The 12,396-nt window shown below is 40.7% G+C and overlaps 1 protein-coding gene across 8 annotated transcripts in view; it reads right to left on the minus strand.

The window, feature by feature from the left end:
- The window catches only part of LOC308188313 (uncharacterized protein), a 421,245-nt gene that overhangs the window by 87,896 nt on the left and 320,953 nt on the right, over window positions 1-12,396 (minus strand). For 7 of the 8 annotated variants that reach the window (XR_013945384.1, XR_013945385.1, XR_013945386.1 and 4 more), the window contains one exon: window positions 1-12,396. This exon is cut by the window's right edge and continues 24,393 nt beyond it. The exons of the other annotated variant lie outside the window; for it this stretch is intronic. The gene's annotated coding sequence lies outside the window, so the exon portion shown is untranslated. 8 annotated transcript variants of the gene reach the window in all.

Genomic DNA, 12,396 nt, shown 5'->3' on the forward strand with positions numbered 1-12,396 from the left:
AACTCTAATTAACATCCATCAGAGGTCTCCAGCTCCCCAAGAAGAACTTCAGTCAAGAAAGGTCTCTATATAAAGCACCTCTGAGGAAAACATCTTTCAAAGAAGAGCAGGAGAACTCTCGGAAGCAACATCACGTTACAGCTTCAACAGCAGCTGCTGTAAGAGGTTCAGGGTGAGAGCAAAACGAGCAAAAACCCACTTTCCCCCCAAAAAAGAGTTAAATATATACTTGTTTTAAAATTTAAATGTAGCATTTTGAGCATGCATCCTGACCTAAAGATGGTATGAAACGTTATCATGATTAATTTTCAGTAACTCTGACTACTGACTGTATCTTTGAGGAATTTGTAAAAATAAGGGAAACCAGGATGTTGGGTTGGCAGGTACCTCACAGCACAGCCCACCAGGAGAAGGAAGCTGCCCACCACCACCCGTCTTGTGCCAGGACACTGCTGTGCACCACTGCCCCAGAGACGGGCACAGGCAAGCAGGTGCCGTGCTTCTCACGTGCCTGGGGACTAAATCTGGGAAACAATACCCGGGAATGGAAACAGATTACCTGGGAATGAGTGGCCACCACCAGAATAACCCACACTGCCTATTTCTGAGTGCCCAGGGGTGCCGTGCTGTAGCATATCTTCTGCTTCCCTGCTTGGAGGTTTGCAGCTCCAATGCACAGTCCACATTCCCTTCACCCTTTCTTAAGTACCTGTCCTGAATTCAGCAGTGCCCAAAAAGTTGGACTACACGGTATAAGAAAGTACAGTCAAATAACACCAAACTACTTAAGCAGACTACACTTGAGTGACTGAAATGTTAAGCTGAAAAAGTATGGTACTAGGAACCAAATGCATCTGTATTAATAAAAGCAATTAGTGAAGTTTGGCTTGTTGTCTCCTATTAATAATGAGATAATTGCTCTAAACTCTAGTGATACATATAAATAGGTTACTGATATGAGGAAGTGACCCTGGAAAATGAGTTTAAGTTATTGGTTGGGAGCTTTCTGTTGCTAATTATTATTTTCTTTCTGGGTATTGATGTTCCTCTAGGATGATCTGATAAATCTAGCAATGTTGTGATCACTCCTCTAAATGGTATCTTTGGATCATGCGTGGTCCCAAGAGCCATGACACTCCAGTGTACTTTACGTAATTTATTTCCAAAGTGAGACATGCTGACTCTCCATAATATTTCTTTCATTTTAACAACTGACTAACATTCAATTTGGGACATAAGTACTCCGATATATCATTTTTCCCTGAAGGCACTGCAGATCAGAACTAAAGGGCACTGAGTTTGCGAGCACCACGAGGCTCAGATAACAGGGTGGGCACTGCGAAGCCCGGCTGAGGGAAGCTGCAAGGGGACTGGAGGGCAGTGCAGAGCTCTCAGAAGCCCCAGGCTGGGGTTACGCTGGACTTGAAAAATCCATCTTGCTCTCTTCGGAGAGAGCTGTGTGCTCTGTATAGTGTTTTAGGACTTGAATATGAGGGTGTCTGTTACATCAGGAACCAAGTGGCAGCAAGATCATTATGGAAAAGTGTAACAACGTCAAATCCATAATCACAACCATTTAAAGAAAATGTCAGGATGTTTTCCTAACGGCCTACCCAGAAGAGAAATCATGACGTGAATATATGAAGACCTATAGGAAAATGCTAACCTGACAGATACCAGGAGGAGCAAAGCCTTGAAAGGTATCAAATGGTTTGTGCTCTCTTCTTTACAATTTGTACAACCTCAAACATACACCATGTTCTTGTGACAGGATGCAGTGCTTGGAACTAGACAAAAAGTATTACAGAAGGTATTTCATTTTCCTTTAAAGCCCTACAGGCCCACTGAAGTCACCAGGGTTATGCAGCTGCACCGGTGTGTGCAGTAGTAAGCCCTCGGCATCTATAAAAACAGGTTAAATACGTGCCCTTTCTGAGTTTTCCAGAAGGAGGACCAAGTTTTTTTTGTTTTTTTCCTAAAAGGCCATAATCAATACTTTGGAATTTATTTTTCACCTGCTTCTTTTCACTCTATGCCTATTAAAGTAAATCAAAACTACTGTATAAAGATCCACTAAAACAGCTTCTGGGAACAATACTCTTCATTTTATATTCGGCATGAGAACAGTGTACTCTATAGCATGCAGTTAGTTTTGTGACACGTGGCCTGAAAATTCAGTTTCAGGGGAACTAGATTTTTCATTGCTTTTTTAGATGGGGATGGGTGCCTGAAGAGGCAAGAATGCAGTCTCTTATCACTGAATCTGATCCCTCTTAACATTGAAGCTGATGCCTTTTTATAGGATCCTGTCCCTAAATTTAAGCGTTACTGCAAATTTATCTAAACCACCTCTCTCTTTCATTCCTTATAATAATTATTATACATTATTATTATTATTATTATCATCATCAACATCATCATCATCATCATCATTCCTTGCAGAAGGAGGGCTTAAAGTGGTGCAACAGCCAGGTAGCTTAGATAGTCATTTCACACCACATCTTCAGTCTTAACCAGAGTGATCATTTGATAATTTAGAGGACAGACAGATAGAGGATAGAGGACAACACCAGATATTTGGCTGAATAAATTTATTGCATAATGTAATTGAAATGAAAAGGTATATGTCCCAGTCAGACATAATATAAAAGTAACCACACTGTAAGTCCTTAGCAGCTTTTCTAATAGGTCTCATTGTCTGAAGCGACACCATTCCAGTCCTGAACTTCCTTTCTTGAAACACCAAAACATTTTGAGGTATCTCAGCCCGGCAATTTCATTCAGTCAACAAGTGGAAATAATATTTATAAATGAACGGTGGGAAGGGCTTCAAGAATATTTGAATTACTTCGGGGGTTTTCCAAATTTTCCAGGTTTCTCCAAATCAATATTGATAATCCAAGTCATAAAATTCATTCAGAGGGGAACTAACGTGCCTTGGAGCTCTGGATTTCAATATGCATAGTCACCAGAGTTGTATTTATAAAAAAATCTGCCAATGAGCTGAATGTTACCTTTTGCTTTACAGAAAAAGTCATCCTTATTCCCATTTTATGGAATGAACAAATGAAAGGATAGAAAGCTAAACTGATCTTGAAGTCGATCAATGCTAAATGATAAGAAGCATAGGAACAGCACAAAGCTGCACCAGGGGATGTTCAGACTAGACATTAGGAAAAATTTATTTACTGTAAGGGTGGTCAAACACTGGAACAGGCTTCCTAGTGAGGTGGTTGATGCCCCATGCCTTTTAGAGTTCAAGAGACATTTGGATGATGCCCTCAATAACATGCTTTAACTGTTGGTTAGTCCTGAAGTGATCAGGCAGTTGGACTAGGTGATCCTGCTAGGTCCCTTCCAACTGAACTACTCTTTTCTATTCTGTAAAGCAAAACTGAGAAATGATCTCACATCTTTTGATGCCCAGTTTAGAGCTTTAGCGACATGAAGTGAGAACAAAAATCCTTTAGGAAACCTGAAAAGCCATCTGCATACTGCTTTCAATGAAGAAAAGCTGATCCCTTTGATTGCTGAAGCCAAGCCGAACAGCAGACAGAGATTTCACAAAGTCTCTTAGTGGCGAGCCATAGTTTACATTATTTATCAGCTTTCCTACAAAGCGTAAGTGTCCATTTCACAAAGACAAAACCAAAAGCAAACGATTCCAAGAACTCATCCAAACCCAGTTTACATAGTTCGTTGCATCCATTTGCTTCAGAAAAGTAAACCTTTCTTTATGGGTTGGGTTTGAATATAATCATTATACCATTTTCCCAGATCATCTGAAAATGCAACAAGTTACAGCAATCAAAAGGAAGTTCACAGGTGAGTCAGTTTAAGAACCAGCACAATAAACTGACATTATAGTATAAGAACATGTCACTTCTATAGATGGACTCTATCTTGTAAAGCAAGTGCAAAGTTATATTCAGTGTTAGTTTGGGAGACAAGTGGGTGGGGGAGGAAAGAATCAGATCCAAGGGATACTGTATAGCACAAGAGCAATGCCAGCTTTATTTTGCAACCCATTATTTTCATAAGAACATGAATCAAAGAGATAAACTATGCCAATTTCTTCATAGCTGACTTGTTACAGGATATTGTTTGAGTCTTCACTAATGACTCCTTGAGGTTGGTTATTACTCTGATTAGGAGTTGGGAGGATAGAGGTCTGAGACCTTTCAAAGGAAACATTTTGTTCAGAACTGTTACAGAAAATAAAGTCAGCATTGCAGTAACTTTAACAACCCAACCAGAATAATGGTCTGTGCATGCAGACTGTGCTTTTGCTATTTTAAATGAGGGAGATAAACTCTACATAAGATGGGAAGCCGAGATAACCAGCTATTCAGTCTTGGGGATCAGAAAGCTGTCAGCCTGAGAAATATGAGTATCTGTGGAAACACTCTGGAAAAGGAAGGATGGTGAAGTTATTAGCAGGTGGGAGAAAAAAAAAAAAAGCTTTAAAATTTGCTTTTGGTTTGTGACAAAGATAAATACATTAAGGAATCTGAGATGCTTCTGTACCCTTGGTAGCATACTGAGATTTCTTTTCATGCAAAAGCAGGGTGTATGCAATGCTATTCTGCTCTGACAGTTATCCCAAAAAGATCAGTGGTCATGCCCATCACTGAGGTCAGCATGAAAACTCCTACCGGCTTCATGAAGAACGAAGCAGAGGTAGTTCTACACTACCGTGTGCTAGTTTGTAGCAATGGCAGATAAAAAACACGGCTTGAAGATGAGGGCAGGTTTTGTGGGATCTGGTTCCCCTCAGACTCCTTGGTCAACTTAGTCATAAAACCTTAGTATTCTCATGCCGCAAAACTGAGATTATAATAACTCAGTTCCTCAGATGGTATATTGTGAGGGGATGCATTTGAAAATTAAGAATCCTTTTCTTTTCTTATCAACTCTATTGTTTACCAGTTGTAGCTTTTTCCACCAGCATCTAGCACTTACCAGCACGGCAGGGGCAGGGTCAACAGTGTTTGCCCAGACTCATTTGGTACCTCAGAGATAGAACAAGGTACCTGACAAAGGTATCGTTATACCCTGGTGAAATTTCACTGGAGGATTTTGAGTTAACCACGTATTTGAGAACAACTAGGAGTTTTCCTTTGTCAAAACACTCAACAGTTTCCTTGTCAGTGCAGGTGAAACAGTGAAAAATGCTGTGGAGAGAAATGTCTTCTCTAGCCAGAACTTTTTAATACACACAGATATTAACAAACCAACCTGAGTGCTCTATGAGCTAAGCTCGTGTCAATATCCTGAAAGACCCTCCAGGAAAAGTTATGTACTAGTCTAATAAACAGATGCTATTTGCTACAATAGCTATATAGAAAATGCTTGTGCTTCCTCAAAATATGTTTTCCTGGGGAACGGACACAGATAAGACATACCATGTAACCTTGCAGATGATCACCGTTTTCTAGCCTCAAAGAAGGGAAACTCATGCAAGCAAACAACCACTTCCACCCGCACCGTACGAAAGCGATCACTGTGAAGGATTTAATGGAATCAGCTTGTCAAAATGATGAAGCTGAAAAAGCTTTTACAGAATATGTCCATGACAAAAAACTTTAGCATAACGTATATAGTGCAGAGTGGTTTTTGTCATGGCAAAAAGGAAGGAATATCATTAATTTAGACACTAAGTGTAAGGTTCTGCTGAAAACCTCCATGGGATAAATCACAGGAATACAGCCTTGACCAGACAAATGGAGCCAGGCAAGTCCCAGTTCTTGTTAGAAGTCATCGAAAGTGCCATTGAGTTTTTAAAGTCTGTCATCTCCGGTAGATGATAAGAAAAGGGTTGGGCTGTTTTCTTCAGATCTACAAGCATCTGGCTACAGTCTTGCTGAGGCATATACATGATTGGAATCGAAAATGAGCTCTTTTAAAAGTGCTCCTTAAAGGGACCCTATTCATACAGAGTACTTTCTCCCCAAATCTTTTATGGGAAAGAAGCTCATTACGGTCACACAGACAAATGCTGTATAATCTTTCACCCTGTCCACTAGCGATGTGTTCAATCCAATTTACAGCACTTCCCGCTATTCTAGTTCTGGACTCCCCACACAGCTCTCCTAAATGCATACCCATCCTGACCCACTGCTCCCCACCTGCTGTTCTTTCAATTTCAGACTTCCCTGGAGCACTGACTGCCATTCATGCCTAATAGCAAGGTGGAGCAACTTGATTATACAACTCTGAAAAGTAAAATTTCTGTGGCTTTTGTGCTGAAATGCCATAATTAAGATGCATATTATCGTACGTTGGAATGCTCGGAGATAGCAATGCAGTGGCCTTCACTTCAGGAAATGACATTTTGTACCCGTGACAATTTATATTCATCAAAAAAACAAAAGTTTCTGATTGCAGCTCCTTTAAGCTTCCTCCATAGCTAGCTGATCCATCTATCCCTGTTCCTTGCCTCCATCTCCACATCAGCACTCAAGGAAGTAGAGGTTGGTAATAAGTACAGAAACATTTTCAGGGAATCATTTACTTGGCTTATTCATGTCCTTCTTTGCTTTTGGAATGTCCACCAGCAGACTGCATACATATTTTTTTTTCAACGCAGCCTATTTTTTTCATCTAACTTGGGCAATACTGTTCACGAAGCGCCTGCAGCCTGCTTCAAGTACTTGACATTTGGAACAGGGGTGCAGAGGTGGGATCAAGCAATGCAATCAACCACGTCACACAATAGGTGAACAGCATTGTTTTTGCTTCCTGACTGGATTAATGTTAAACCCTTGAGCCCTGAAACCATGTACTCAAGCCTGTGCTTAACTTCAAACGTGTGAATGCAATGGGACTCAAGCATGTAATTAAAATTTAACCTTTATTTCAGGTTTTAGTTAGTAGAAATGGACTTATGCATGTGCTTAAATGACTTGCTTTGTAGAGACAATTTATTGAGCTGAAATAAGAATTGGGAAGAAGAGATGAAGACATCATTGGGATTTGGATTCATTCAAGATGAGAGGGGAAAGAAATGTCTCTATGGAATTATAAAAGTGAGTGACTTCTTTTGGAAGAGAGAAAGCATTTTTGATGCGATACTCCTAGATTTACTGACATTCTGTAGCTTCCTGGTTAGGGACGCAGTTCAACTTTCTCTCACATTTTCTATTCAAGCTAGTCGCATATGTATGTCCATTGCCATTTGCAGAAGGTCAGGGCAGCTTCTGGGCTGCTTCCTTTGACTGCACAACGGAGGTGACAAACGTGTGCAAAGCCACATCTCACAGCGCTCATCACTTAGAGGGTAAATACATCCACGAGCTGATAGTTCACTATCTAAGAGAATACGAGCATGTGATTTTAAAGTGGGCCTTTTGCCTTTGCTAGAGTAAAGCCTGCCTGCTCAAATGTTTGCACAAAGCAAACACATGAAGGGTGTGACTGCAGCTGGAGCAAACTCATTTGTAAAAGTAAGCGAATACTCATGGACTTTTGGTGTGTGTATGCGTTAATGTCCACACACTTGTTCTTTTATTAGGTATAAATGGCCTTTCTGCTTGACACTGAGAAACTGTACATCCGTGTTCATCTCAAGGAAATATTCACATCTGCCAGCCTCCCTCCTCTGTCAATACAGCCATGTCGAGGCTATGAGCAGGGGTGACTCCTAAAGATGATGCAGGGCTGACAACAAAACCTTGCATCAAAGGTAGCATTCTCTGCCTCTGTGAAATGCAGGCATTTTACAAGCCTTTCTCCTTAAGGAATTAGGATTAGACTTCAAAGCTGCAGAACAAAACAGAGTCATACAGGCACAAAATTATTAGGCTAAGTCCATGGATGATGATACCAAGGGGTTTAACGTTCATGAGATCTTTTCAGACTATTGTAGCATCCTCTCTGTTCTCAGAATCCTCTTCCCTGAGAGCGCCTCCAACCCCTCTTGCAGCGCCCACTGTATTAACTGGCATGACATTGCCATGTGTCCCCTGCCTCGCAGGTGGCATCGTATTCCCACTAGAAAGGTTCAGTACACCTATTTCATGTTTCTTAATAAAGCAAAGGATTACAAGGTACTAAAAGTATCCGGCACAACCCCACTAGTCCCTCTTTCACCCCAATTCTCTTCTGCCCAGCTACTCATTACATCAATTCTAAATTAATTTATCTTAGGTAAACATCCCAGAAATATTATGAACAAAACCAACTCCTCTTCAACTTGTTACACTTTTTTTTTCCTTTCACATTCTTTACAAACAGAAGTAGAAAAAAAATATATGTACATAACAGCAAATGTTCTCTCACTATTTTCCTTTTTTTTTTAAAAAAAAACACACACTGTTTTTATCTTATATAAACAGTGGTGATGGAATTATAAACACCATTATTCCACCTCCATGTTAATACTCTTATTATCTTGCATAAACAGAAGTGAACGAATACGTACATGACACCAATCAATCCTTAAAAAAAAAAAAAGAGAGAGAAGTTTTTATCTTTTATAAACAGCGGAGGAAGAACTTAATGAATTCAAAATGTAGTTTTCCTGTTTATATTATTATGATCCGAAAGTAGAAACCAAATGGATGTATATTCAACATCGCACGAGCTGTCAGTAATGAAATACTTTCTTTCTGCATACTTCAAGAGTGAATGCAGTACTAGTGAAATCTGCTGGTCCACGAGATCTGAAAACTGATGGCCTGAGTTTACCCATGGAACAGGCAGGCAAGGAACTGTGCTGTGTTCTCCTATGGTACTTCTGCCAAAGTTCTTCAACCCCTTCCTTGAAGAGCCATTCAAGATAAAATATTATAGCTCAGTCTGTGTGGTGAACAGTTAGTACTTGGTCTTTCTGCCGAGATCCCCAGATATAGGGGGCCAATTAATACAGATGGATTTTGCGTAATGTGGACACCTGCCACCAGAAACTAGGCTCAGACCCCTAAGTCATTTCACAGAGGCCACCCAACAGCTGTTTGACAGTAATGACTTTGGGGCATGAGTGACCTAGGTCAGATATAAACGTGTAACTTCAAGCTGATAGGCTCCATATGTCAGTACTAATCCCCATAACCACCCACGCCTTCTGCTTTCTTATTTGTGTGTGTGTTTGTTTCTGGCTAATCTTCTAAAGCCCATCTCGGAGCCTAAAAGATTTTTCCCTCTACCTCATATGTCAGGGTTGAAGTGCTATTTCAACTTTTTTCCCCTCTACCATGCCTTCTTCTGGTGGATCATCTCTTCCTTTGCTTTAGTCATGCAGATTGTACCTCTTTCTCACCAGATTGTACCTCTTTCTCACCCCGAATTAAGTCAGTCATGGCAATTGAGCTTCCCAGAACAGACAACTAGAGGAGATTTTTTTTTTCCTCAGGGCTTGCCCCTTTTCAAAAAGGAGCTGCTCTTCAGGTTCACAATGTTCACTGCTTCTGCTGTCCTTTATGGAAATGAAATGCATTTTGTTTCAGCTAGGCTGGGTATAAATGCATGCTGGGGTCTCCTGCACAGCTGGGTGCAACTGGCAGGCCAAGTGATCAGCCTTGCATTTCTTTTAAAAGCATTTAGGCTGAGGTTCCAGCCAGAAGACAGCTGCCTCAGGCATGGAGGTTTCAACTCATATTCTGCTTGCCCACTTCCCACAAAGTTGGGACCTGGGTATTCGAAGAGAACCCTTGAGAAATTAGGACCCAATTCCACTGCACAGATTTTAACAGGTGTTAAACAAGCATGGTTTGAACCACCTGCTAAAGGGCAACAATCTCTTCTAAGAGTTATTCCATGTGCTAAAAAGAACGTGGAGGAAAACCTTTGTAAGAAAATCCAGGGGAATTAGGGTCAATCAGGGAATGCAGAGTCCCTCTGCTTAGGGAGTAGAAGAAATAGTTTTGTTTGGTGGCAATCTGCTTAGCTGCATCTCAGAGTGTGAACAAATGTCCTTAAAATAATAATTGCTCAGATAACTGGGATGCACTGATTGTGAAAATAGAAACAGTGTTGTCTCCCCTTCCTTCCCCCCTTTCTCCTTGTATTCCATTGACTTTCTATATTTGCACATACTCTGAGCCCAATTAGTGACCCTTCTGCTTGTTATCAGAGAAAAGCCCTGAGATGCAAAGACCTGGACAGCAGAATCTGTCTCTGAATTTTCCCACTTCATAGGGATGTTTAAGTCTAAATTTTGCAGCATAAGGCCCCTCTATCTAAAAAGGCTTCTTAAAACACCAAATTAAACACACAAGAGAGAAGTAAGGCCTTTCTGAGGAGGGTAGCCAAAAATAGAAGGAAAAAAACATATTTCACCATTTGTTTTGAAAACACCAAAAATGATTAAAACATATTATAAACGAAACTAAACTAAAAAAAAAATATCTTACCATATGAACAAATTCCCTGCCAAGTTCCATTTTTAAATCAAAGCCTTTTTAGGCTCATATGTTGAAAAAGAGAGTCTTAAACTAACAAACTTATGTAATGGATTTAAAAAAACTGCACAGACGTGCTTAACTGAAATTGCCAAATCTGTTAGGACTACATGAGAAGAGAGGAGGAGGAAAGGGAAGGACTCACAAAGGTTTGGGATTCATCTGTGCAACTGCCCCCAAATTAAGACTCCCCTTGAAGATGATTCCAACTTTCAAGAAGCCAAGAAAGATGACTCACTCTAATTTAGTTTTTACCCTCACCCCCTTTCAGTAGACCTCAAAATCTGAGACAAACACAACTGGGTTTCCTTACCCATAGAAAAAATGACAAACTTACATGTGGATAGCAAAGGGAAAGGAAAAGAGGGGGTGAGTGAGAAGAGAGATACAAATATATCCACAAAGACTCTCAAACAAGAGGCAAAAAAGGTTAGGGAGATTTTGGGGGTTGGTAGAAAAATATACACTGCAAACTAGGACAAAGAGATGCATTGAGTGGTGAGCAAAATGTTGTTAAGTACCATGAGGGGAAAATTTTTGAAAGACAATTGAATGCTCTTACATGTACCCAGCTTTGGGTTGTTCCTTTCCACCTAATAAATATTAGGTTTTGCGTTAGCTGAGAGGCTATCATTATACTTTAAGTATAAAGAAAATTTCAAGCGTAAGAGAAATGATGACTGAAACAGCTTTGCTGCAACTGAAAAGCCACTCGGAAAGGGAGTTCTCAGCCTGCCAAACCTTTGCTGTCCCGGCAAGGATTCCCAGGTCCTTCTCAGGCACTGTGTGTCTTCTTCCCTTCTGAAAAGCATCCAGATGTTGCAAGCCCATGCAGTGATAGTTCTACTACCACAGGCAAAATGCAACATCCTCTGATGTGCTCAGGTGCACCTGTTCTTCTCTTCATGCCAAATTTTGGGTGGCCAGGAAGGCCTGCTCAGGTCACCCGAATGATCTTCCAAGTCTTCTTACGAGTCATTTGCGTTCCTTCACCTGACATCTGTCCAGGTCAACTAACAGGCCTCTTTCTTTCCCTTTTAACAGGTTCCCCAACCAAGCTTTGTTCCTTTAGGATTTAAGCCTTAGCAGGAACAACAAAACTACTTCTGCATCTGGTGACTGTATGGTCTTGCTTCCCTGGCATGTTTCCGCGTTAACTTCCTGGTGTTCAGACAAGATCGTGTCTGGATCCAGATTTAAACAGCCCTTCAGAGCACATAGCTGGTTGGGTTGCTCAGAGGCAGTGCTCTGATTCAAGCCTATCTCTGTACTAATCTGACAAGAATGCCATGAAGACCAAAGGGTAAAGAGTTATAATTACTTAGTATCGTAATTATAGGAGGGCAAAGGGGGTTCTGTTGCTTTTTGAAAATTAAAAATGTGTGTAAGTTCAAGAATACTTTTCTGTCAAATTTACGCAGAAAAATAATCTCGGTTCATAATGATGAACAATGACTTAACTAGAAAAATAAATCACAGCCAGAAGGCAGGTCCCAGGACTATGCAGTCAGCAGAAGATATAAAATCCCTCATGATATAAGAAAAGTTACAATAGGGCCACAATAAACTATCCATGTTCAGTGGCCTCAGCTATTCCCTCTGTTACTCCTGCACAACCTAGACATCTGCAGATGTTTCTTCCAGTCACTCTTCTACAATGACGAGGCCTACGAATCACACCGTCGATGATTCCTGCTCTACCCACCACCTCCAGGGGAATAACCTACAGGGAATTTGCCTGTCTGGGATGAGAGAGTTTAAAAATCACTTCAGGAATGTCTCATTATAACCGGATTTGTAGACTATTTATACAGGCACACGCAGTGCTATTCTTTATACTCCTTGTTTACATTAAGGTTCCTGACTTTGAGGATCTGAAGCTTCAGGTCCCAAGGAGCCATCCCCCACAATGGCACTGAGTCACTGCCTTGTGCTGCCAGCCGCATGCAGTGGTCTTGATGCTTTTAACTTCATTTTCCCAAAAGCAAAGCTTGGA

This window comes from Anser brachyrhynchus (assembly GCF_964034855.1).
Source record: "Anser brachyrhynchus genome assembly, chromosome: 1".
Classification (NCBI taxonomy): Eukaryota; Metazoa; Chordata; class Aves; order Anseriformes; family Anatidae; genus Anser; species Anser brachyrhynchus.